Source organism: Vulpes vulpes, chromosome 5 (genome assembly GCF_048418805.1).
Source record: "Vulpes vulpes isolate BD-2025 chromosome 5, VulVul3, whole genome shotgun sequence".
In the NCBI taxonomy this organism is placed as follows: Eukaryota; Metazoa; Chordata; class Mammalia; order Carnivora; family Canidae; genus Vulpes; species Vulpes vulpes.
This window is the reverse complement of record NC_132784.1, coordinates 121,450,101-121,474,450: the sequence shown is the minus strand read 5'-3', so window position 1 is coordinate 121,474,450 and position 24,350 is coordinate 121,450,101. Positions and strand designations below refer to the sequence as shown.

The 24,350-nt window shown below is 32.9% G+C and overlaps 1 protein-coding gene and 1 non-coding gene across 40 annotated transcripts in view; one reads left to right on the top strand and one right to left on the bottom strand.

The window, feature by feature from the left end:
* The window catches only part of MAGI2 (membrane associated guanylate kinase, WW and PDZ domain containing 2), a 1,307,576-nt gene that overhangs the window by 1,240,146 nt on the left and 43,080 nt on the right, over nucleotides 1-24,350 (bottom strand). The gene's annotated exons all lie outside the window — the stretch shown is intronic.
* On the top strand, nucleotides 20,445-20,516 carry TRNAD-GUC (transfer RNA aspartic acid (anticodon GUC)). Its single transcript has one exon. It is a non-coding gene; the product is annotated as a tRNA-Asp (tRNA).

Sequence of the window (24,350 nt, the reverse complement as noted above, 5' to 3'; positions counted from 1 at the left end):
ATTGTCCAGGAGTTATAGGAGAACATACTTTAATTTTTCTGTGGATTTAGAGACTTTGTCCTTCTTCATTCCTTATTTGCTTCTTCTTTTTCTTTCTTTCTTTTTTCAAATCTAAGAAGTGCTAGAATTTTAATACCTCTTTCAGAAAACAATCCACACTAATAACCATATCAGTCTAATACTTTTGTTTTAAAATATCTGATTTATAAATTTTAAATGTTTTATATGAATCACTTATATAGTAAGACCTCATTTTTTATTAAGGTTATACAACTCACATTGTTGATAATAACTAATGATGACAACATTTCACCAAACACAAATAATAGTACTTCTATTCATTTGGTGATTTTGGTATAAAAGTACAATTTGAAATTAGGCTATTTATAAAAGTACAATCCAGTCTAGTTTCATTTTCTAGATTCAGTACATAATCATACGTTTTCCTTTGTTTCATGTAAAAGACTACTCATTTTTCTTAATGCAACATTCAATTTGCTAGAATGATGCTGAAATGCTTTCCAAATCTCTGGCACTAATTGTTAATGAATGCCTAAGCTATCTATGGAGTCAAATGAAAGCTACTATAAATTAAGCTTATTTATTTTTGGTTCAAACTATAGTAATACCTCAGTTGAGACCTACATACAAGTATCCATTAATAAGACAGAAAGGAGAGTTCAATATCTGTCAACGTTTAAAAAACTGCAAACTGAATTCATTGTCATTTAATAATGAAATCTGTAAAACACGATGAGACTCTATTAAGTTGTGCTTAGTTCATTAGGGAGGTAGAGATACTAATGTGGGTACTGAGGGGTTAACTCGTTGTCAAAGAAAATAATATTAAAATTATGGTAAAGTAAAATATATAAATGCAATCAAGGTGATCATTTTTATTTTATAAGAAGAAGAATATTTAGACAGGGTCTGCCTCACCCTTTGACTTAATAATAAATCTTACAGAAAAGCAAATGGTTACATAGAATAGGAGGTCATGTATTTCACATTCTACATTCTACTTTTATGAGAAAGGCAAATAAGAAAAATCATAATCAGGCTTACATCAGAGTCTTAACCAAAAAAGTAATTTCTGGTTTATGCCTTGAAATCAAATCAGATTCAACCTTATGAACCACATACACTAAGTCATTAAAAAAATCATTTATATAGTCTTGGCCCAAAGCAAGGTACAGATATAAAATAATAATAATTTCAAAAGAGGACTATAGCAATGATAGCATTATTATAATAAGTATATAACCCTCTAACAATTTAGTGTAATTTGAAAGAGAGAAAATTTTCTTGAATATTTGAATTTTGGAATGCTTATTAGAAATTCAAGCATTACTTTAGAGTTTTGCTGTGTATTGTGGAAGAGTTTTCACCAAAGGATTAATATGGACCTTAAAAAAAAAAGACTTAACTTTAAGATTTCTTGAGATGTTGTGGCATAATTACATTGAACAATCTATGTACCTAATGTGTCAATAAATGGAATGCATATCTCCTATCCACATTAATATTAATCAATAAATTAAAATATTCCATATTTTCATTTTAAACATGGTTATACAGGATAATTTCAAATTTGTGTTATTTCATAAATATTCTGGTCAGCATGCCATAGAATCAATTGGTGATAAATACTTCCGAACTGCTTGTAGAACAGCTAAATTGCAACCTTGCTGGTAAATAAAATCAAGTTTCTGAAATAATAACTAAAAATGAAATTTACCTGAAAGAAAGAAAGCATTAACTTATCAGTGCACCACTATTATCTTGTATCATACTGCTTATGGGGGCGTATCTTTTCTATATTGTCTCTATTAACTATTTGGGAGCAAATGTAGTAACATAAAAGTTGTCTTAATACATGTGTAGAAAGCAATCTTCTTCTTCTTCTTCTTTTTTTCCAATGATTTGGGAAAAAACTATACATTTCGCCCAGATTTTAAGATACTATTTCCAGCTAACCTGGATATAATTCACTATATTTGGCTTAAAAGGTGCAATATTTCAATGAAAATGAAAATAATCCTAACATATATAATGTAGAAAAGAAATTATTTTTGTCTAAATTCCTTTTTGCTCTCCACAGGCCTAAAAGTAGCAGGAATAGGGTTGAGTTTTATAACTTGGGAGCTATGTCTATGGCTCCAGTAGCTTAGGCACTGGAAGATAGAGTGGGAGTCTCAGGAAGACTCCTACAGAAAGCTGAGATTCAAATACCTGAAAGAGCTTATTTATTCCACAAATACGTATCAACACTGGTTAAGTGACTGCAATTATTCTAGGAATTTAGATATGCTCATGAGCAAAACCAGCATGAGACTTTTATGGATACTACATTTTAATGTAATAAGTATAAATTCATGTCCAGTATTTCAGAACAACACTGAAAATAAGATTACACAGTTTAGAATCAAGACATGTAGAGAGAAGATAAGTGCAAAAAAATGAAGAGATTCCCATAAGGCCACAAATCACCTTAGACTGACAAATCTTGGGTAACATGACTCCTAAATATGTCTAACTGACTAGAATATCAGAAACTAAAGGCATAATTCTTACATTGATGGAAAGTGCTGAGCAAAACAAAATTTTCAGGTACAATGTTCTTTTCTTCAGAGATAGGACAACTGCATGACTTATTTCAAGTACGGCATTCTCTACTCGTCCAAGTTTTAAAATTTTCTAAATATGGACAACCCGGGTGGCTCGGTGGTTTAGTGCTGCCTTCAGCCCAGGGCGTGATTCTGGAGATCTGGGATCGAGTCCCACATCAGGCTCCCTGCATGAAGCCTGCTTTTCCCTCTGCCTGTGTCTCTGCCTCTCTCTCTCTCTCTGTTTCTCTCTTGAATAAATAAGTAAGATCTTAAAAAAAAAAAAAAAAAAAAAAAAGAACTTCCTAAATAAAGTAGTATAAGCCATTCAATGAAAAAAAATATATGTCTTGGTTAACTGAAACAGTAAAGCAAATTAAATAGCTATGGGAGTCATACCAGCAATCCTATTTTATTCAGAAGTTAGTTATGAAATGCAGTCACAAATTATATCAAGGAAGTTTTATTTTCTATATGAGAAGATGAAAGGGTATATATAGAAAAGGGTGTATATATATATATATATATATATATATATATATATATATATATATTCTGATATATTAAACCCTGAGCAATCTTCACAAGTCTCCTGTTGTCAGTATTTTCCCCATAGAAATTTGGGAAACCACAGAACAGCAAGGAATTCAGATGACTTTCAGAATGAATGAGTAAATGAAGATCTTGAAACAAAGCATAAATACCTCAAATAAGTAGGGGGAAATGAATAAAAGTAAGGCTTTCTACACTTATATGAAGCAAGGAGAGCTGGCTTCAGGAAATAATTCATAAATTTTGCAAATATAGGATAAGTAATTATAAGAAAACACAGTATTATTAAGACACAGAAAATTATGCAAAGACTCAAAACAAACTAAAAAGTAAAAGAAAACATACAGAAGATGTATTTGGTTTTAGACTTCATTACTATGGGCAATTTAGGTTTGCTACAAAATGTTAAAAAAAAAAACTAATTTAAGTAAAGTAGGAAAAATACCACCCCAAACCCAATAATATCTACTCCATTTTCATTAAGTTCTATTTTTAACAACTTTTACCAAAGTCTGATTCCAGCTTTCTGAATTCCAGAAGTATCTTTTTTTCACCCATAATAAATACTTTCACTCCTAATGAATACAGGAATGAAGCTCTGCTGAATAGTTCTCTCAGGATAAGTTGAGAGATCAACATCAATAAAGACTATAGAGGTGATAGAGAAAAAAAATGAATTTAACACACACATATTTTACTAGGACTTGATGATCATTGTCTTCCCTCCAATCTTACAAATCATAACACAGAAACATAATATAAATTGAGGCAGAGATTTGCATTCATCAAAAACCAATATACTAGCCTTTTTTTTTTCCCCCTCAACTAATATCTATTTGCACTATATGCTTGGCTGGAAAGCTTGATCATAATCTTTAAATTACTACAATGTGTTAGAAGTTGAAATGTGTTTAATTAAATGGCAGCAAAGGTGTATTTTTCCATTTTGCCAATCTCTTATATAGAATTAAATGGTGAAATCCAGTAATAATAGGCTCTAGTAACATCTAAGAACTTTGCATCAGACACGTTCTATAACTAAAATGGTAATTACCAAATATAGCACCCAATGCTCAAGGGAAAAAAAAAGATTCTTGTAAAGATTTTTTAAATTAGCTTTCTCATTTTTCCCCTTCTCATGCTAGTGGTTCATCTGGGTAAAACAAAATCAATTCCTAATTTTCACAAAAATTAAAATTCTGTAATGTTTTAATTATCCTTTGATATGGCCATACCGAAATAGTAAATCAATGCTAAAAATTATTTTTATAATTAAAATATAGCTGAAAAAAAAGCCATAAAAGAGTTCTCATTCTTAGGTACCTCTACTCAACATAATTACCCTGACTTTAGTATGTTAACATTTGTAAGTGAATTCCTTGCCACATGTGAAACTTTGCTTCCTTTTATTGGAAATCTCACAGATATTGTTTGTTTCACATTAGTAATTTACTATCTAAGAAAAATTTCACAGTGCCTTGTTGTTTGAGCATCCCAACTCTCTTCTTTTAATAAGCTGAATGTATGAAAGTATTTTACATGACCACATATTACTGTTTTGGTGACAAAAATACAGTCAATTCCTGCTTCCACAAGACAATGCAGATGTCAGAGATAACTTTTAGGCTCTGCTTCTCTTGAAGCCTAAGAAAAACAGAGCCAGGCCTGGTCATCTATGGAGCTATTATGGAGCATGGTATTCAGATGAAATTTTTTTGTGTCCATCTGGAAAAGCTAATGACCATCAAGTGGGAGACTTCTGACTTACTATCTCTGGTGTTTATTTCCAGCCTGCATGCTGGAACCGCTGCCAGGTTCATTGGTATAAGAGAATTCTTTACTAAGGCTGAGAGCTGCATGCATGTCCCCCAGCCTAGGATAAGGATGGGTGGGAGGTAACAAGGCTTCTCACTTGACTTCTTATTGACTCTCCCCGAATTTGAGACTCTTGAGCCTGATTCTGATAAGCCCAACTCAGGTGAGCTCTCCTGGACATGGAAGCTAACAACGTCAGGCCCCTGGGCTCAGATCCCCAGGAATCTATGCTAATCTTGACTAGAAAAAAGTCTGCCCTATCCTCATTCATTTGCACTACTTGATGTGCTAAATGCCCCTGCAGAAGATATATGTAGGTAGAAACAAGAATAAGTGAATAGGGATAATTATCCCAATTAGTCCCCCTGACTGTGCTAATTTCCGTCTATTCCCATTTCTTGGTTGACATTTCCAGGTGGGATTTCTTTGCCTACTATAAAACTGGTAACCTGTCATTTCTGACAATTATACATAAATGTGATATACCATGAGTCAAATTCTGTTCCAAGATACATAATTAGAGTACAGGGTGCAAATGAATGGTCACTGTACAATTAAATTATAAAGTAGGTATTTCAAACAGTGGACTAGAAGGTCTCATACATGCAGCCTGCCTTTTGAATGGCCTCCTTACTGCGGCCACACCATGACCTGTTTCTTCATTCTACAAACAGTAAATATGCAGATCTTGTTCAAAAAGATCTGTATAAAAGGGCACTATTTGTTTTAATATTAGAAAGTTGTCACTATATGCTCTCAAAGGAAGTCTTTCTCAGTTCCATTTCGTTTATTTTTCTAGAATGCAGGCAAACTAAAATTTTAAGGCCCCAAATAAAAGTTAAAAAATTAAGCTTCTTTCAGACTGTAAGTCCTATGAGGAACATATAATATTAAAAGCATAAAAGTGTTCTGAACAATTTATGCCTTTAGTTTTTAGCACTTCAATTTTCTGAATAGACAGTAATGTAAAATTCTAAGAAAAAAATCAGTCATAGCTATAGCACTGTCAGGAGCTTAGGTATTATGTGCTTCTTAGGTTTGATAATATTTAGTTGAAAAAAAGGCCTTTGTAATAAATTGGTCCAGATTTTCTAAGTAGATGATAAAAATCAGGCTAAAGTCAAAAAAAAAAAAAAAAAAAAAAGAGAGAGAGAAAAGGCCAATTACAGAAGGCCGTCTTTTCTTACAAATAAATGTAAAAGTGAGATATTTAAAGCTCTTATTATCTTGGATAAAAGTAAAAGAAAATTGCTGTTAAACAGAAACCATGTAATTATACAATGAACATAAAATAGTAATTGTGTGAAATAATATAATCAAAGGAAAGTATAAAATTATGACAAAATTTGATAATGATTATGATGGTTTTCAGAAGGTGTGTATGACTGGTATCTGACAAAAGGCAGTCATAAAACAGCAAAGTCCTATCATCCCACAATGTGAGACAGAGGGACAGGATCTAGTTCTGAGGATCGTGTCCTATAATTTGACTTCTTTCCCAGAGAGTTTTGTGCTGGGATGCTACAAAGTATAATGACTCACTTGTTCCTAATATTTGGAATGTCATTTCCTATTCTCATCTCTAAAAATTGAAGTTCTACAATTCCATCAAGGTTCTATTTACATTAAACTACTTTTGGGCAGCCCAGATGGCTCAACGGTTTAGCACCGTCGTCTGCCAGGATCAGCCCAGGATCAGCCTGGGGACCGGGGATCGAGTCCCATGTCAGGTTCCCCACATGGAGCCTGCTTCTCCCTCTGCCTGTGTCTCCATCTCTCTCTCTCTCTCTCGTGTCTCTCATGAATAAATAAATTTAGAAAAAAAATTTTTTAAATAAACTACTTTTAATAAGATCATTCTGGGATCCCTGGGTGGCGCAGCGGTTTGGCGCCTGCCTGCCTTTGGCCCAGGCCGCGATCCTGGAGACCCGGGATCGAATCCCGCATCAGGCTCCCGGTGCATGGAGCCTGCTTCTCCCTCTGCCTGTGTCTCTGCCTCTCTGTCTCTCTCTGTGTGACTATCATGAATAAATAAATTAAAAAAAAATAAGATCATTCTGATATATTGTAAATATTCCATTGTTTCCAATTTCTGCAGGACATACAGATACAAACCTTAATATAAAATCAGGTGTGTGATTCTACATCCCTTGCTGTTAAACTCTTTCATGCATGTGAGTTCGTTTTTCTCTCTCCTTTCTTCAAACACTCTAGAGCAGCTATGCAGACTACTCATCATGAAGGGAATGCTGAAAAAATAAATGAATGAACAAAGGAGATCACCTAAATATAGACTAAAGCATGACTCTCTACATATCATTCTATAGAAGAGCCTGTAAAAAAGACACACCTATAGATAGTTTCCATTAGAATTTTATGTATGCAGTTGTCTATCCTGTGAGACTAGGGGTTTTCTGGAGTCTATAGAGACTTGAATCACCACCTATCGATGTTTTCCTAACACTTAGCACAGCAACTGGTATTATAACAGACTACTAGTTTTCACCAAAAATCCATTTTCTTTCCTTCCTGGCACATAACTAGATTACATTTTGCCAGCATCCCTTACAGTTAGGTCCAGCCATATGACTCCTCCTTGGCAATAAAATGTGTGTCACTTAAATAGGCTAAGTTCTTGGGACAAGTCTGTCCATTCCATGCTCTCCTTTTTCTTCTACCTGGTGGTACAGAGAACAAGGACCCAATGGTGGCAGAGCCATAGAACAGAAGGAGATCAGCTCTTGAATCATCTGGAGAACTGCCTGTTGACCAAGAAAATCTGTCTGCCTAGGGAGAGGCAAGGAGTATGCTTTGGGTACCAAATTTAAGGAGGAACTTGCTCTCATGTCTTTGAATTCAGTCTTTAGATGACATTCTTAATATAATTCATTAATTGAAAAAAAGTTTCCTGCTGAGGAACAGGAGACTCTCTACCATGTGTGAAGCTTCCAATGGCCATATACAGCTCCAATTTGAAACTGGGAATTAATTTTAATTATGCCAATTAATATCCTGTGGGTTTGGAGAGCATGCGCTGTCCTAATTACCCATGAATAAGGAAAAAAACTAAACTCTGTAATAAACAGAATTCTACATTAGTGAGCAAGCTATGGAATAAAAGAAGTGGTTACTTTAGGCCTTAAAGGAAATTACTTTTAAAAGGCTTACTATTCAATAAAAATATTCACATTATTCACATACATTATTCTTAAAATTAACAGCATTGACCTGGAAGATACAGTGACATTCCACATTCACTAAATGGAACATCTTGAAGGTTGGTGTTTTTAAATGCACTTAAAAAATAAAAATTACGGGGCAGGCCAGGTGGCTCAGTGGTTTAGCGCTGCCTTCAGCCCAGGGCGTGATCCTAGAGACCCGGGATTGAGTCCCACGTAGGGCTCCCTGCATGGAACCTGCTTCTCCCTCTGCCTGTGTCTCTGCCTCTCTCTCTCTCTGTTTCTCTCATGAATAAATAAATAAAATCTTTAAATTTTTTTTTTAAATTAAAAAAATGAAAATTACAAGCATGAGAACTTTAAAAGAGATAGAAATTGGATGTGAATTAAAATGATTTCTTTATACTCTTATTAACAATGTAAATAAAATACTGTTCATTTTTTCTAATTATATTTTCCTTCATTACAATAGTAATATGTATATGTGTTTTATTAAATTTGAAAATGAAAGAGAAAATTGATCAGTAAGATTCACTTTTTAGGACTTCTCCATTATTTACATTAGCTGCATATTTTACTTTAGTATTCACCTATATGTAAATATATAGATTATATATGTACATGTGTGTATTTGTATATGTTAAAAATGGCTTCAGATAATCAATATACATTTTCTTGTTTTTACTTAATTACAATAGAAATATTTTTTCATATCACTAAATTGTCTTTAAAATTATGGTTTTTAATAATTGCTTAAAATTTCCTGTTTGAATGCACCATTTAAATCATCTCCTACTACTGAAATTTACGTTGGCATTGGTTTTTTTTTTTTATACCACAATGCTTTTATATCAATATTTATAAATGTGAATACCTCTAAGTTGGCTTTCATATATATTTTCTCAAGTTGGTGCATATGTGCATTGGTCTCACCACACTCTAATCAGCAGTTAACACTAATATCTTATTATATCTTATTCTCTGTTCATCTGATAGATAACAATGATCTCACACACTTGCTTTTATTAACAATCCTTTCTTCAATAATTTGAAGAACATCTTTTTATTTCTGTTTTCAGGAGTTATTTCTTCATGCCTTTTGCTCATTCTCCCCATGTCTACCCTCTGGGATATATACCTTTTTGTGATTTAAGAGTATTCATCACATATTAAGTTTATTGGGTTCTCAATGACCATATATATTGCAAATATCTTCTTTCAAGATGTCATTTATAGTATTTTATCATACAAAGCAGTTTAAAATTTTTAGATAATCAAATTTATTTGAACTTCCCCCCCTTATATCTTCTTTTATTTTTATACTTGAAGGTCCTACATTACAAAGTCATTCTTACACATTTCCATCCATGTGCTTTTTACCTTTGTTTCATTTTCTTCTTACTTCTTTAATTCATGTATTTTGGTGTAATAAATGGTCACTTATGGTCACTACTCTATGTAAGACTCTAGTCACATGCATTTTCCAAACATATCTGCTTTCTGATAGTGATGTGGTGACCAGCACAACTAATCAAACATAGCAGTTAAATAAGATCAACAGGGTCTATCTAAATTCAAATATTTTCCTTCAAAAATATCTAATTAGAATTCTGACATTGGAACTTTAAAAAAAGTTAATTTAAAAATAATCTATCACTGGAACGAGAGCTACAAATTTCAATGTACTATTTGTTAAGTTAAAACAGAAATTATCCCAAGCAGACCACCTAGTGAGAGTTTACTTTTTACATCAGGTTTTTTCTTAGAAGCTTAATACAGAGCATCATGCAGTGCATATTTGGGCTGTGTCTCATTTTCCTTTTTTTGTCCCTTTATCTTCTATCTTAAAGCCCAAATTTTCCTCTTGCATTTACTGGCTGAAAGGAAGTCTGTAATCTTGCAGTACTCAGTGGGCTCCTGACGTTTGTGAGAGGCATGTCTTGAGACAAGTCCTAAATCTGCCACTGTCACTATATCCTTCAATTTCTCTGATAAAAAGCAGTCAAGTATAATTGAACAATGTAAGCTTTGGATGAGTATCCTGCAATACTGTTTTTCATCAGTGATTAATTTATTTGGACAGGAAGTTGTGTTCTTAAACCTAAATCAATTACTTCCGTACCAGTAAAATGCTTTCTAGCACCAGTGAAATCTCCTCAGCCATGAAAACTCAAGTGTATATTCTGCCTTCAAATGACTGTGCAATTTAAACACAGGGTTTCTATTAACTCATTTAAATTGTTAATCTAAAGGACTGGTGCTACCCAATTTTTTTTTCCTGAACTAATTTCTCTGATTCAAAAGGGCCTGTTATTATCAAGGGAATTACGAGTAAAAACAAAAGTGAATAAAGCAGGTAAAACTCATTATGAATATAGTTTATTATTGCCGTGGAGCTCAGATCAAATTCCTCTAAGAACCCTAAATTAGTTCAGATATTCTACATTTGAAATATTCCTTTTCTCTTAACAGAGCTCAACAAAATACTTCTGTTTCTCAAATATTACTTTATCCAAAATCACTGAATCGCAGGTCTCCTTCCATTTGCCTGATTGTATTACTCCAACTCATGCCAGAAACACCAGGTGGGTGTTTGTTTCTTAGTGAAGCATAGGTTCATTTATTTGACTGGTTGTAGAGAGTAGCCTTGTGGCTAGGTAAAGATTAGGAACATTTATTACATTTCTAGAAATATACACCCAACACCCACAATGGAAAAGCTACAGAAGCAAATGGAATCCTTTCAGAAGAAAGCCTATCTGCAGATAGTCTCTCCAAGTATCTTTGGGGCAATGGGTAGATTACACTCTAGTTTAAGAATGCTTAATTCTTTGAACGATCTGGATACTTGACTTACAAAGGCTATGTTTCCCATATGTTCTAATAAGTTACATTTTCAACATGTATACATCAAATGCAGTCTGAAAGTGAAAGTTGCAGCAAATATTAAGTACTTGCCTGAAAAAGATCTAAGTTAAAACTTCTAAATCAAACTGTTTCCCAAATATTATCTATATTCCCAAAGATTGCTACTTCTCTGTCAATTAATACTTCTAAATAATATAGTGCAGTGACCATTTAGCCTTAAGAAAAATATTTAGAAAAATATTGTAGAAATTATTCCTTTACAGAAAACAAAACCTTTAGAAAAATGGTCTAGTCGAATTTTATTGGATTCAATGAGAAACAGGAAAATACATTTGAGTTTAGCAAAGGTTGTCAGAGAGACAGAGTAAGGATTATGAATTTGAATTCATAAACCATATTGTTCCGTGTCACCATAAGCCTATTTTTCTCTCCTCTATTTTTATGTTTTTCTCTTCAATGAATAGATATGTCTATGGGAAACAGGAAGAAGGGCTCTGATGAAAATGGTATATACTGCAAAACTACAGAACAGTAAGGTTACCAAAGTGGATAGCATTACTGAATCAGTGAAATCATGATTCAACACATGATAGTGTATGTGTATGTAAACAATAAGGTAAAATGCACATTAAAATACATGTGCAAATATAAAAATAAATAGTTTGGAAAAGGAAAATCAAAGTAATTTTATATTAGACTTTGAAAGAATCATTCTTTAAAAAAAACCAAAAAGACAAAAAATGAAAACAAGGCCATAGTGCTGACTCTGCTTTTCATCCTTCCAGTTACAAAAGTTACTTGCAAAGGCAAGTTATTTATAGTTCACAGTTAACATATACTCAAAGGACTAAAGGTATAAAATAACAGCAGAATAAGATCCTTACCCTGTGACTTCACTATAGAAATCCCTAAAATAAACTGAAATCATTGAAATAGTGTTCCTTGGCTAATTTTCAGCAATTGCATATTTCTTTGTCATGATATACATTATGATTTCTAGTGCTTTTAGTGTATTTGCTCTTTGGACTCATGTAATGTTCCTAAATGACACACCTACTTGATGAAGCATGCCATCACTTTTTCCTCTAACTGCAGCATATATATGCATAATCTACCTTCATAGCTTTCTAAAAGATGAGCAGTTCTTTAGATGTGCCCATGTCCATTACGGTGGTTAAATTCAGGGATAGGTGAAGTGCTATCGTTAAGATACCCCAGACCATGATTTTAATCGTGGAGACACACAAGGCCAGATATTGCTATATTTAATGTATTTTGTGTATTTGTTTAAGTCACATAACCCCAGATTGAACACCTAGTATCATCAAAGTATATTTTTACTGGAACCCTCATGCACCTTTGGTGGGAATGTAAACTGGTGAAGCCACTATAAAAAACAGTATGTAGGTCCTCAAAAAATGAAAAATATAAATACCATATTATCCAGTAAATCCGCTACTGGGTATTTACCCAAAGAAAATGAAAACACTAATTTGAAAAGATATGTGCCTTTTATGTTATTGCAGCACTATTTACAATAGCCAAGATATGGAAGCAACTCAAGTGTGAATCAATAGATGAATGGAAAAGATTTGGTATATATGGTGGAATATTATTCAGTCATAAATAATTATTCAGTCATATTGCCATCTGCATAACATGGATCCATCTAGAGAATATTATGCTAAGTTAAATGAGAAAGACAAATACCATATGATTTCACTTATATGTGGTATGTAAAAAAGCAAAACAAAGAAACAGAAAACAGAAACAGATTCATCCACATAGTGAACTGGCAGTGCCAGAGACGAAAGGGAGTGGGAGATACAGACTCCCAGTTATGAAATGAATAAGTTATGGGAATAAAAGGTACAACATAAGGAATACAGGCAATGGTACTGTAATACGATTGTATGGTAACAGATGGTAGTTAAACTTGTGGTGAGCATAGCATAACAAATAAAATTGCAGAATCACTATGTTGTACAGCTGAAACTAATGTAACATTGTATATACTTCACTTTTTAAAAAATTTAGTATATTTTTATTATACATTAGTAGGAATTTTCAGATTTTTATATTCATTTTTGCTAAATAAGCAAGCAAAAGTGCTATGCCCTATTTTATACACAGATGACATTTATTAACTGAAAACATCACAACAAACAGTATTGATCTGTGTACAGACACATATGTCATATTCAATCTTTTCCATTTGAAGATAGGCCATGGTAAATACATTCACAAACAATTCTCAGGTATACTGTTTTAATAGCACTTGCTATCACCTATATACTGTCATAATATCAAGGATTACTGAATGAATAATTTTAAGGATATGCTGCTTCCCCTATTTAGACAATATCACTTTTCAGGCAGAAAAAAAAGATATCCTCATTTGAAAAGTAACAAAAAAAATGGTAGTTTGTTCTCAACTGCCACTTTCTAATACATTATAATTATGCCATATTCTTGTTTCTTCTCTGTTGACTTTTAATTATATTGGGAAAAAGGACACATGCCCTCCATCTTTTGCAAAGGTTTAGATGCCAGATTAGCTTTAGGGATAAAAGTCCAACCTTATATACAGAGCACAATACATGAGTTCCTACTATATTGATATTCTAATATAGCATGCTGAGATTTTTAAAAAATTAGATAGGTATAGAAACAGGAAGATATACTTATTACCCGATATTTACTGATCAGTTTGGGTCTGCATATATGATACACAGAAAGTCTCTGAAACTTACAGAAATGACAAAGAAATAGAAAATAATTGTTTTACAAAATGAAAATATAGCAAAATGACTCAGCTCAGTTAGATATACCCCTGCTTCACTAGTTAACTCTCAAGTAAAGAAGAGCTTTAAATTTTGCAAGGCAGGTTTAGATATAGAATAAAAAACATTAGTGTTTTCAAATATTGTGAACATTACAACCAGTCATGTGAAAACCTCTAAAACAAAACAAAACAAAACAAAACAAAACAAAATAAACAAACAACACAAATCTCTAAAACATGGTTCAATAAAACCCAGATATACTTTTTGCTGCCCTGGAATTTTGAGTTTAAGGCCTTTCACATTCTTTCTAAGCTTTATAGTTCTAGAAAGTAATTATAAAAATACAGTCTTCAAAACCCAAGATTATGTTTTAATGAAATAACAAGTTAGTTGCAATGAAATAATGGATTTTTAAAAGGAGCTGCAATGTTTATAGGAATCACAGGGTTCACTAGAGCACTGACGACATCTGGTGCAACCCTCCCATTTTTCATTGAAACCGAAGGCTCACACAGAGGCAGGAAAAAGGAAGGCAGGACGCTTTTCTAACTGCCTAACTATGTTTTCAAAATTATGATGAAGAAAATAGGTTATACAATGCCTAATTTAATCATCATACCAATTCAGTGAAATGATATTACTTTCCTTATTTTATATGAGAAAACTGAAGCCCAGAGAGGGTGAGGTGAGCCATTTAGAGCCACACAGCCAATCAGTGGCAAACTAGGACTGGAACTGAGAGTCCTTTAAGTCTGGTGCTTTTCATATGCTCAAAATTATGTGGGATAATGAACTATTACTATTCTTTCCACTATTTATTCATATTAAAATGTTTCAGTGTCTACTATTTATTAATTCCTTAACTTTCCAAGAACAACTATTGAAGAAAATCAGAATGACTGATTCAAATTTCCTATCTAGCACATACTACTGTTGTGTGATCTTGGCCAAATCACTATGTGCTCTGTGCCTCAGTTTCCTCATTTGTAATGTAGAGATAAAAACAGCCCCTATTTAGTGGCTTTAAATGTGATAAAACATATAAAGTGCTTATAACAGTGCCTAATATATACACAAACACATATTTGCATAATATGGTATGCACCTGAAATTTTTACTATTATTTTTGTTGCTATTTCTGAGCCAGTGTATAATAAAAATTGGAGGAAATCTTAATGTTTCTCTACTAAAACTATATTTCCCATAATAGGGTTTTTCCTCATGTATTTGATACTTGTATTTTATTGAAGATTCCCCTATGTCAAATTTATTAACAGTATATAAAAATTTAAAGCATGTTCTCTAGTATTTAATAAATATATCAACTATTAGTTTTCTGATTGCATGAATATTTTCATAAATAACATGGAAAATACAATAAAAATGCTAACACTTTTTTAAAAAAGCTTTTCTTGTCTTCTTTAAAAAGAAAGTTCAGTAGTAATCCCTTTAAAATTATTAAAAAATAATTTCTGGATGCAGTGTAAGAATACATATTTTAGGTGCAAAAACAACCAGTCAAAAATTTTATGAACCCACTCCAGAAAGCACAGTATTCAATTCCAGTCAAATTTTTGTTTCAAATAAACATTTGAAACTAGGCCACATCCTGTTCCATGCTTGCCAAAAATGAAAATTTCAAAATCTAAACTCATGTTCTACTTCCCAAGCACACACAGAAGTCTTCTTAAATTGAATCTAGCCAATTTAAAAATGACTATTTAAACTTTGAAGAAAAGATATTTTCAAAATATAAAGTGAACATAATGTAAATCTCAGTCAATATTAAATCTGACAGAGATGGTTATACTATGTAAAACATGAGCAACTGCAATGACATAGATCTCTAAAGGATATGAATTTCTACAGATGAAACTGCAGTATTAAATGTGGAAACCTGCAGATCTTTGGCACCTGCTGGGATGTGACGACAAAATGCCAAAGGCATTTTCAAGGACCAATAAGGGAATTGAAAAAAGCTCTCTTTAACTCTCTCATATACAGGGATGACAATGTTAATGTTTGTCTGAAGAACTAATTATTGCCACCTGCTTCTCAGACTGACAGCCTGGTTCTATGACCCCAACAGGTGAGAAATGACATCCGACAAGGACACAACTATGAATTTCATTCTCAATTTTTCTACCAATGATAAGCATGTTCTCGCACAGTCATACTAATATCTCTACTCATGAAAGGGAAACTTCAATTGAGGTAAATGGCAAAGAACATCAATATCAAATAGGCTTACTCTTTGTCCATAGGCTTTGCATTAATTTCTGTCTCTGATACTTCCTTTTGAGTTATATGAATACCTTTCTTTGCAGAAACTACAATGCCAACTCTTTCATCAAACACATTTGTATATTTCCCAAGAACAATTTCTGGGAGAATTTTTTTTAAAAAGCCAGATAATCATTAGACCCAGGCAAGAAGAGCACCTGTCCTAGACCTATAGACCTATAGAGGACCTATTGGCCCTCCTTCAGTGGGTCTTACATACCCAAAGTCCATATTTTTTAATATAGATCATTCTCTGGGTGCCCAGAATTCCTAAATTATTTATCCCTATTCCAAGGATCTCCATCAGGTCCATTCTGATCCTAAAGGGAACCTCATCCATGTTTGTATCCCCATGCATACTATGACCCAAAGAAGACCAAATGGGGGCATTTGGTCAGGGGTTAGGAGTGCAGCCAGAGATTGGCCAGGAAGGCTAAGGTGCCCATAAATGTACCTATATGAGTTTCCTCATAGTGTTGGACAAAATCAGAATAGAAAGAGTAAAGGAGCAAGCCATGGACCAATAGTGGGGAATTTGGTTCTTGCATGAAAATACAAGGTAACAGAAAATTTTTAATTTGAACATGGCCTTCCTAGTCATTGTGAAGCTGTATCAGTTAAGACAGGAGACAGGTCATATATAATTTAACAGACTTGTTAGCTTGCTTTATAATTTTTAATATTTAGACTTGACTCCTGTGTGCCTCCATTTGAACTTGTGTCTCAGGCCATGCAAATATTAAGAGTTAGCTTGAAGAAAGCAATGGAGTTTATCAACTCAAATGTTATCATTCATAAATACATCAGGGAACCCTATTCTTCCTCTCTGCATATCAAAGTTAAACTTCTATCAAAATTCTAAGTGAATAACAAATGAATAACCGTGTGTTCAGATAGCATTGGCCAAATTCTATCATTTACAAATCAAGAAAAAGATAGCAATCCTCATTAACACTTATCTTATTATTAGATGCTTCGCTTTTGGAAACAAAAATTCAAATACTACCCTAACTCTACCATGGTTTCTCTATGGTTCACTGCACATTACCCTTCATGCCTCAAGAGCTGTAGTATGTTCTTTGTTATATTTGTATAGAGATCATCATGGTACTTAGGCCTTTAAGTCCATGGAAGCTCTGAACTTAAATGAGTTCCATGGGACCTAAAGCAAATTAAAAAAACAGATTCAATATCAGGATTAATTTTAGACACTAAACTTTTAAGTTCCATATAAATCACTTAAATAAACTGGGTCAGAGAGAATATCCTTGATGATTGACTGATCTAATATTTTTGAGAGCCTAAAATATCCTCTGTGCTGGCAAGAGACACATCACATTACCCTCTAGGGGGCTCCACTCTGGAGCAAGAATGACCTTGTATCACAATGTAAAGAAATAGAGTCCATTGTAGTTAATAACAAAAATAAGAATAATTTAAGCTACCAAATAATATTGTATGAAGAAAAGTGTATTTGACTATATGGAATAATCTAAATGAATAATTAAAGTTTCTAAGGGTTTAGAAACTTTGAAATTTCCTGTGTAAATTCTATCAAAGAATATAAAGAAAAATTTCTGTATTGATAAGGGTATTTCTCTTACAATTGGAATTCATAAGTCCTTACTTAATAGATTTAAATAAAGGCAAAATACAAAGAGAAGAGAACAAACAGACAGTAACACATTAGAGTAAATTAGTTATTACAGGAAGTATGATAAAAGATTTGAAAAACATTTCAAATGACTTCAAATAGTTGAAGGTTTATAATGTGGTGCTAGTGTTAATATTATTTCAATCAAAATATGCAACTATAGCCAGAGGGTGGCAAGTTGGAAGAATGCAGTTCTTCCTTAACCACATTTTAACAGCTAGAACTAGTAGACATAGAACTAGTGGTTTCTGGGCAGTAGTTGTCTATCGGTGGAAGAAGAGCAATCGGCTGTATTGCAAACTCTGATGGAGGAGAGTTTCTTCATAGGTTGGGACGCTAAATAGGGAAACTGAAAGTTTATGTCAATAAACAAGTTCCGTAATTCATAGCTAATGAGCTCCCAAAAAAAGACAATATCATCAACTACTTTAGATATTTCAGGGTCTGAATTTTCTGCTTTTGGGTTATATAAAGACCTCTCATATTTATTGTTAGCTCATATGTCCACATTTAGCAAACATTTATAAGTGTCTATTATATGTAAAGCCCCATGTGAAGGGCTGTGGGAAAAATAGAAATGAACATCATTCAGCCTATTACATGAAAGATGCTCCAGAAGAGAGTTGAAAAGAAAGCTATATTTTTGATCAGTTATTACTGCAATCTGCTAAGAGCACTGCTTAAAAGGTAATACTTTGTTGGAAGTAATAGGATGTAAAACAAATAGAAAGCAAATGCTAAAACCAGCTTTCTAACTATCCAGGTACCCCTTTCTAGTGGCATAGTACTACAAATGATTTTGAGATGGTTTTGCTTATTGGTTTAGAAAAATAGATTTTTTTGACAAAAGAAGTATCCACACATACGTTTTACAAACAAAGACAGGAATAAAATCATTATGTTATTTGTAAAATGTAATCACAGCACAAGATGAAATTGCTTTGGAATCATATTGATTAATTTTACATTTATAAAACCTTGACCCAATATTCATACCCGTGTGTCTCTTCAGAACCCATGAAAAGCAAGTAAAGATAAATCTTGAAGTGCAACTGATATATAAAATGCTACCCTAAAGAAAACCTCCAAGTGGTCATTTTTCCAGAGCACTAAGTAACTCTTGCATACCCTGAAAGCTCTATTACCTTCGCTCCTAGTCCTAATTTGTCCCTATATCTCAGTATGGATTTTTCTATTTCTAGCATCAACTGTTTACTTCCACAAAGAAGTCTGATGCAAATGCAAAAGTTCCTTCTGAACCGTAAGTTAACTAGGATCACATAAACTTGTTTGTTCTAATTTGTGCACTGATTCTAGCTGCCATGTGAAATGGGCAAGTCACTTCATATTTCCAGATTCAGCTTTCTTATCTATATAAGGAGCTGAACTGCAGAATACTAATGAGGGTTTCTATTTTGTGAAAACTTTGATCAGTTATAAGGGTCAAGCCTTCTCCAATCAAAACTCAATTTTGAGAGGAAAAGAAACATCTGCCAAAAAATATAAATATGACCATTCATATGTTCTAAGATATAAATTTTAAATAGTCCCAAGACCCAAACACATTTATCACAAGAATAATACAATACACTCAGCTTTTTAAAAAGCAGTTAGATGCAAATAACTTTGGATTTCTACCTATACATGGCATATAAAATGTACATAAAGTCTATGTTTCTATATTTGCATGTTTTATATTATCAACCTTTAAATTCATATTTTCCACTCTAAGAGGAGATAGTAGATTTTAAAGAGGTACTTTTAAAACACTTACCACTTAAATAATATTTTTTACACTTAAGCCTCTTAATAAAGCTTTTCCATTTATTCACCTTGAATGGCTTTTGTGAGATAGCTAATATTATGCTCCATTTCAAAAGCTATAAATAGAAATAGCCTAGCCTGGAAACCTGGATTTTACTACAGCTAAAGTTTACTACTACTAAATGATTTGCATACTGTTAGAATTGGAACAACAGAAGCTATTCATGTGCTCCATTCCTTTCCTAGTTTATCACCTAAGGAAAATGAAACTATTATGATCATGACTATAAATGAGAAACAATGTACAATTGATTACATTTTACAAACTGCATAATAAAATATATGTATATATTTTTAAGATTTATTTACTTATTTGAGAGAAAGAGAGAGAACATGAGCAGGAGGGACAGTGGGAGAGGGAGAGAGAATCTCAACCAGACTCCACAGTGAGTGCAGAGCCTGACACAAGGCTCAGTCTCCTAGCTGTGAGATCACCACCTGAGCCAAAACCAAGAGTCTGATGCTGAACTGACTGCGCCACCCAGGAGCCCCTAAAATGTATTTTAAATAAGAAATATATCAACATACGTCATTAAGATACGGAGAACAAAATACTGAACAGTAATCACTGGAATCAAAATTAGAAAAGAATGTCTTGAGTGGGTATCTTTGGAGTTTACCTAGCACAAATAATACCATGGGGTAGAGATGCTACAGAGACAAAAGAAAAAGAGAAGAACTAGGATAAAACAAGGATCTGTTGTTTTCATGAATGAGGAAAAAATGACTAAACAGAAATATGTGTATATATATATATATGTATATATATATATATATATATATATATATATATGAGAGAGAGAGAGAGAGAGAGAGTAGTGGAAGAGAAATGAATGTGTCAAAAGTATGAGGTGAGTTAGAAAATTTAGTAGAATTCTCCTCGTTAGTATAGTGGTGAGTATCCTCGCCTGTCACGCGGGAGACCGGGGTTCGATTCCCTGATGGGGAGATGACAAGAAAATTTAGTAGAAAAAAATGATGATCTGTTGTTACCATGAGGGAAAGGAGAAAATAACTGACTAAAGAAAACATGTATATAAAAACAAATTGATGATAAATGAAAGAGAAATATCAAAAGCATGAGACAAATTTAGTACCAAAAAAAAAAAAAAAAAAAAGATCCAGAAAGGAAAATGGGAACCAGAAAGAAGTAAAACAGGAACTTATGGGAGACTTCACATGATGTGATTCTACGGTAAAAAACAAACAGGAATCGGCATTTCCCTCAAATCCCAAATTTCAAGTCTATAGGTTATTAATCTAAGGACTTAAAATGATACTAGCTGCTTAAAACAATCAAGGTAAAATAGTGGATTCTGTGATGAATTCAACACAGTGCCTTGAGCATTATCCAGAAAGAAATGAAGCAACTAATAAATACAGTACCAAGGCTTAATATGCACAGAAATTGCATGTCATTCTAAACAGCTGTTGCCACATAATGAGAGATGAGTTATTTCATTTAAAAATCCAAAGTGAACCCTTTACAGAAATGTAAGTTGAACAGTGTCATACACAAGCTTCAGTGAACTTACACAATATTTTTGCACACCTACCCATAAGAAAAAAATGGCAATCATCAGATACATTCACGATAAAGAAAAGTAAAATAAGTATTCCTTCCTACCAGTGCAACTGGGAATTTAGTAGAGGTGGTAAAGATTAAAAAAATATATTCTCAGAGAATGTCAGTAATCAAAATATCTTTTGAGATTTAACCTTAGTGTCCTTTTCTTTTCATATTACATTAAAGTGATTGTCACCACAAATACTATATTTTGAGACTTGAAATGTTATTAAACTAAAGGTTGCTATACATACATGAGCCTGGGGACATGAATAAAGTAGATTATTTCAGTATAAATTTAACAAAGATTTAGGAGAAGCTCTTCCACAATGGGTAACATCCTAAGGCAAGAAGAAAAAGGGGTTATATGTCACAACACATCTTTCCCATTACATCTGATACAGCATGGAATGAACCAGAGTATCAAATTATTTTAGTCTTTATGACTGATATAACAAAGAGTTACAAAGCTCACAGGTGTTATCATTTCCCTATATGCCCTGAATCAATGTAATCCTTAATACTTAGCACTTTTTTCTCATAAAAATGGACATTTCTAATTATAATGACTGCTAAAATTTAAATGTTTAGTATAAATTAGACTTAGCTAGATTTTTTTTACTTTTATGTATCTTTAATTGAACTATAGTTGACATATAATACTTGTTTCAGGTGTACAAAATAGCAATTTGACAGTTATATACATAGGAAATGCTTACCATAAGAAATGTAGTTACTAAGTGTCACCACTCAAAGTTGTTATAGTATAATTGACTATATTCCTGACATAGCTAGATTTTAAAAACACACTTTCATTTTTACTTTTTTGGTAACTAGAAAACAATATTTAATAAGCAGAATCACAATGCTGAAAGAACAATAAATAGAGACATGATTAAAAATGCATACAGGAATTTGGAAGGTGCTTTTATATTGTTATCAAAATAGAATTAAGGCATCAAGTAACCCTACCACCACAACCACCACTACTACCGGCTTTATATAATATTTATTATGTACAGTCATTATTCTAAGTGTTTTCTGTAGTTTTTCCAAAGTATTTTCCATTGACAAGTTCAATCAAATTTAGCAGTCATTTAAATTAGGATGTATTTATATATAATGAAAGCTGAAAATCTGATAATGCTAAATTTAGAGGAGTTGTGATCTTCAAAATTTGAACTTGAATTGTTTTGAATCCAATGTTTGAGAGGTCAGGGACAATTAAGAAGTGAAGAACATAGAAATGGAAAAGGTGAGACAGGCTTTTATTTTATTCCACGCAACAGCGACTTGCAACATTACATGTACATTGTGGACGCTTACTGCACACAATACTGTGATGCCACATGGTCTTTCACTACCAAGGTATTTTCTCTTTTGAGTAAAGAATAATGTGGATAAGGTTTACAAGCAACAGGGATGCTCAACAGTTGGCACTGACTGATCTCAGTATGTCATGAAAACCTGTGTAGGAAAAACACTGAATTGACTAGTCTTCCATAAAAACAAAAGGACATAAGTAGTATTATTTCATATACCATAAAATAGCCTAGTCATCTTTATCAATTTCATAGGATTTGTATTGCTATAATCCATTAGGTAAAAAAAATAATTTCCAACTTAAATAATATACTAATTGTTAAATGCTTGAATGTATATCAAAGAAAATAATGAAATATGGTATTTAAATATGACTTTGGAATTTGGGCATATTTTGAATTTTGTTCAAAATACTTTTTATCTGAATGTAGTTGCTGCCTACAATTAGTGTACATAGGTGCATTCTTTTGGAATAAGCTCAAATAATTGGTAGTTAATATGTAAATAATATTCAGCACATATTTAGCTATTGGGCATCCTTGACTATATGAGGCAAGGGTAAAGAAATGGGTCTCGTTCTACACATCAGAGAAATATTGCCCTGGGTCCACTAAGCATGCACAGTTGCAGCATGAAGTTCTTAACAGAAATGCAATGATCCCAGCTGCTTGCTGTCACGTGGTAGTAAGAGCTTTTCATTTTATCCTTTTTGAGTTCTATGGTAGGCAAAATGATGACCTCCAAAGGTGTCCAAAACCTAATCCCCTGAACCTGTGCATATACCAAGTTCCATGGTAGAGGGAAATTAAGGTTATTCATCAGCTGACCCTAAAATAGGAAGATTAGAGAGGTATCTGGGTGGCTCAGCATGTTAAGTGCCTGAATCTTGGTTTCAGTTAAGGTCGTGATCTCAAGGTCATGGGATTGAGCCCTGCATTGAGGTCCATACTCAGCATGGAGTCTTCTTGTCCCTCTCCCTCTGCTCCTCCTTCTGCTCTCTCTTTCTTACAAATAAATAAATAAAATCTTTTTTTAAAGAAAAATGTAGAGATTATACTGTATCATTTAAGTGGGCCCAATGTAATCACAGCAGATTTTTTAAAAGTGGAAGTAAGAATACCAGTGAAATAAAAAGTGAAAAGAGAGATACCAGGGTGATAAAGACCAATTTGACATTGTGATCTTTGAAGATGGAGGAAAGAGAACTGTGCCAAGGAATGTAGGTGACTTTTAGAAATTAGAAAAGGCAAGGAAACAAGTTTTCCCCTAGAGCCTCCAGGAAAAAAACACAGCCATTGATCAACACCTTGATTTTAGTCCACATAGATCCATTTTGGACTTCTGACCTCCAGTAAGACAATAAATTTGTAATGTTTTACACCTCTAAGTTTGTGCTTGTTAAGCAGCAATATAAAATTAATACAACCTCTTGTCACACTAAGTAGTAGATAGAAAACAAACACCTCCTTTCTCAAAATGAACAGTAGAATCTTGATTGAAGTCTTTTATTATCAGAACCATTCCAGCTCTTCAATCAAAAAATATATGAACAATGTATAAATATTAATTAACAGAAAAGGAAAAATTGAGCACTTGCATATGTTCATATAATTTTTCATTAAATCGGTAGCATTTAAAATTAAAATTAAGTGTAAATATTTCTAAAAAGATAAAAACTTCAATCAATGTATCATTCATTTTGGAAAGGAGTTATTTATTTCCTAAGATACTGATTTATATACCTAGGAAATGTTACTTTAAAAATAAGACCCCACTCCCTCCATAAATTAGATCTGTATTTTTCTGACCACAGTAGAATATTTACAAATTAAATATGATGTTTTGACCTCAATCTTTTTCTCATTCAATTGAGCGAAAAAAAGCACATTGTGG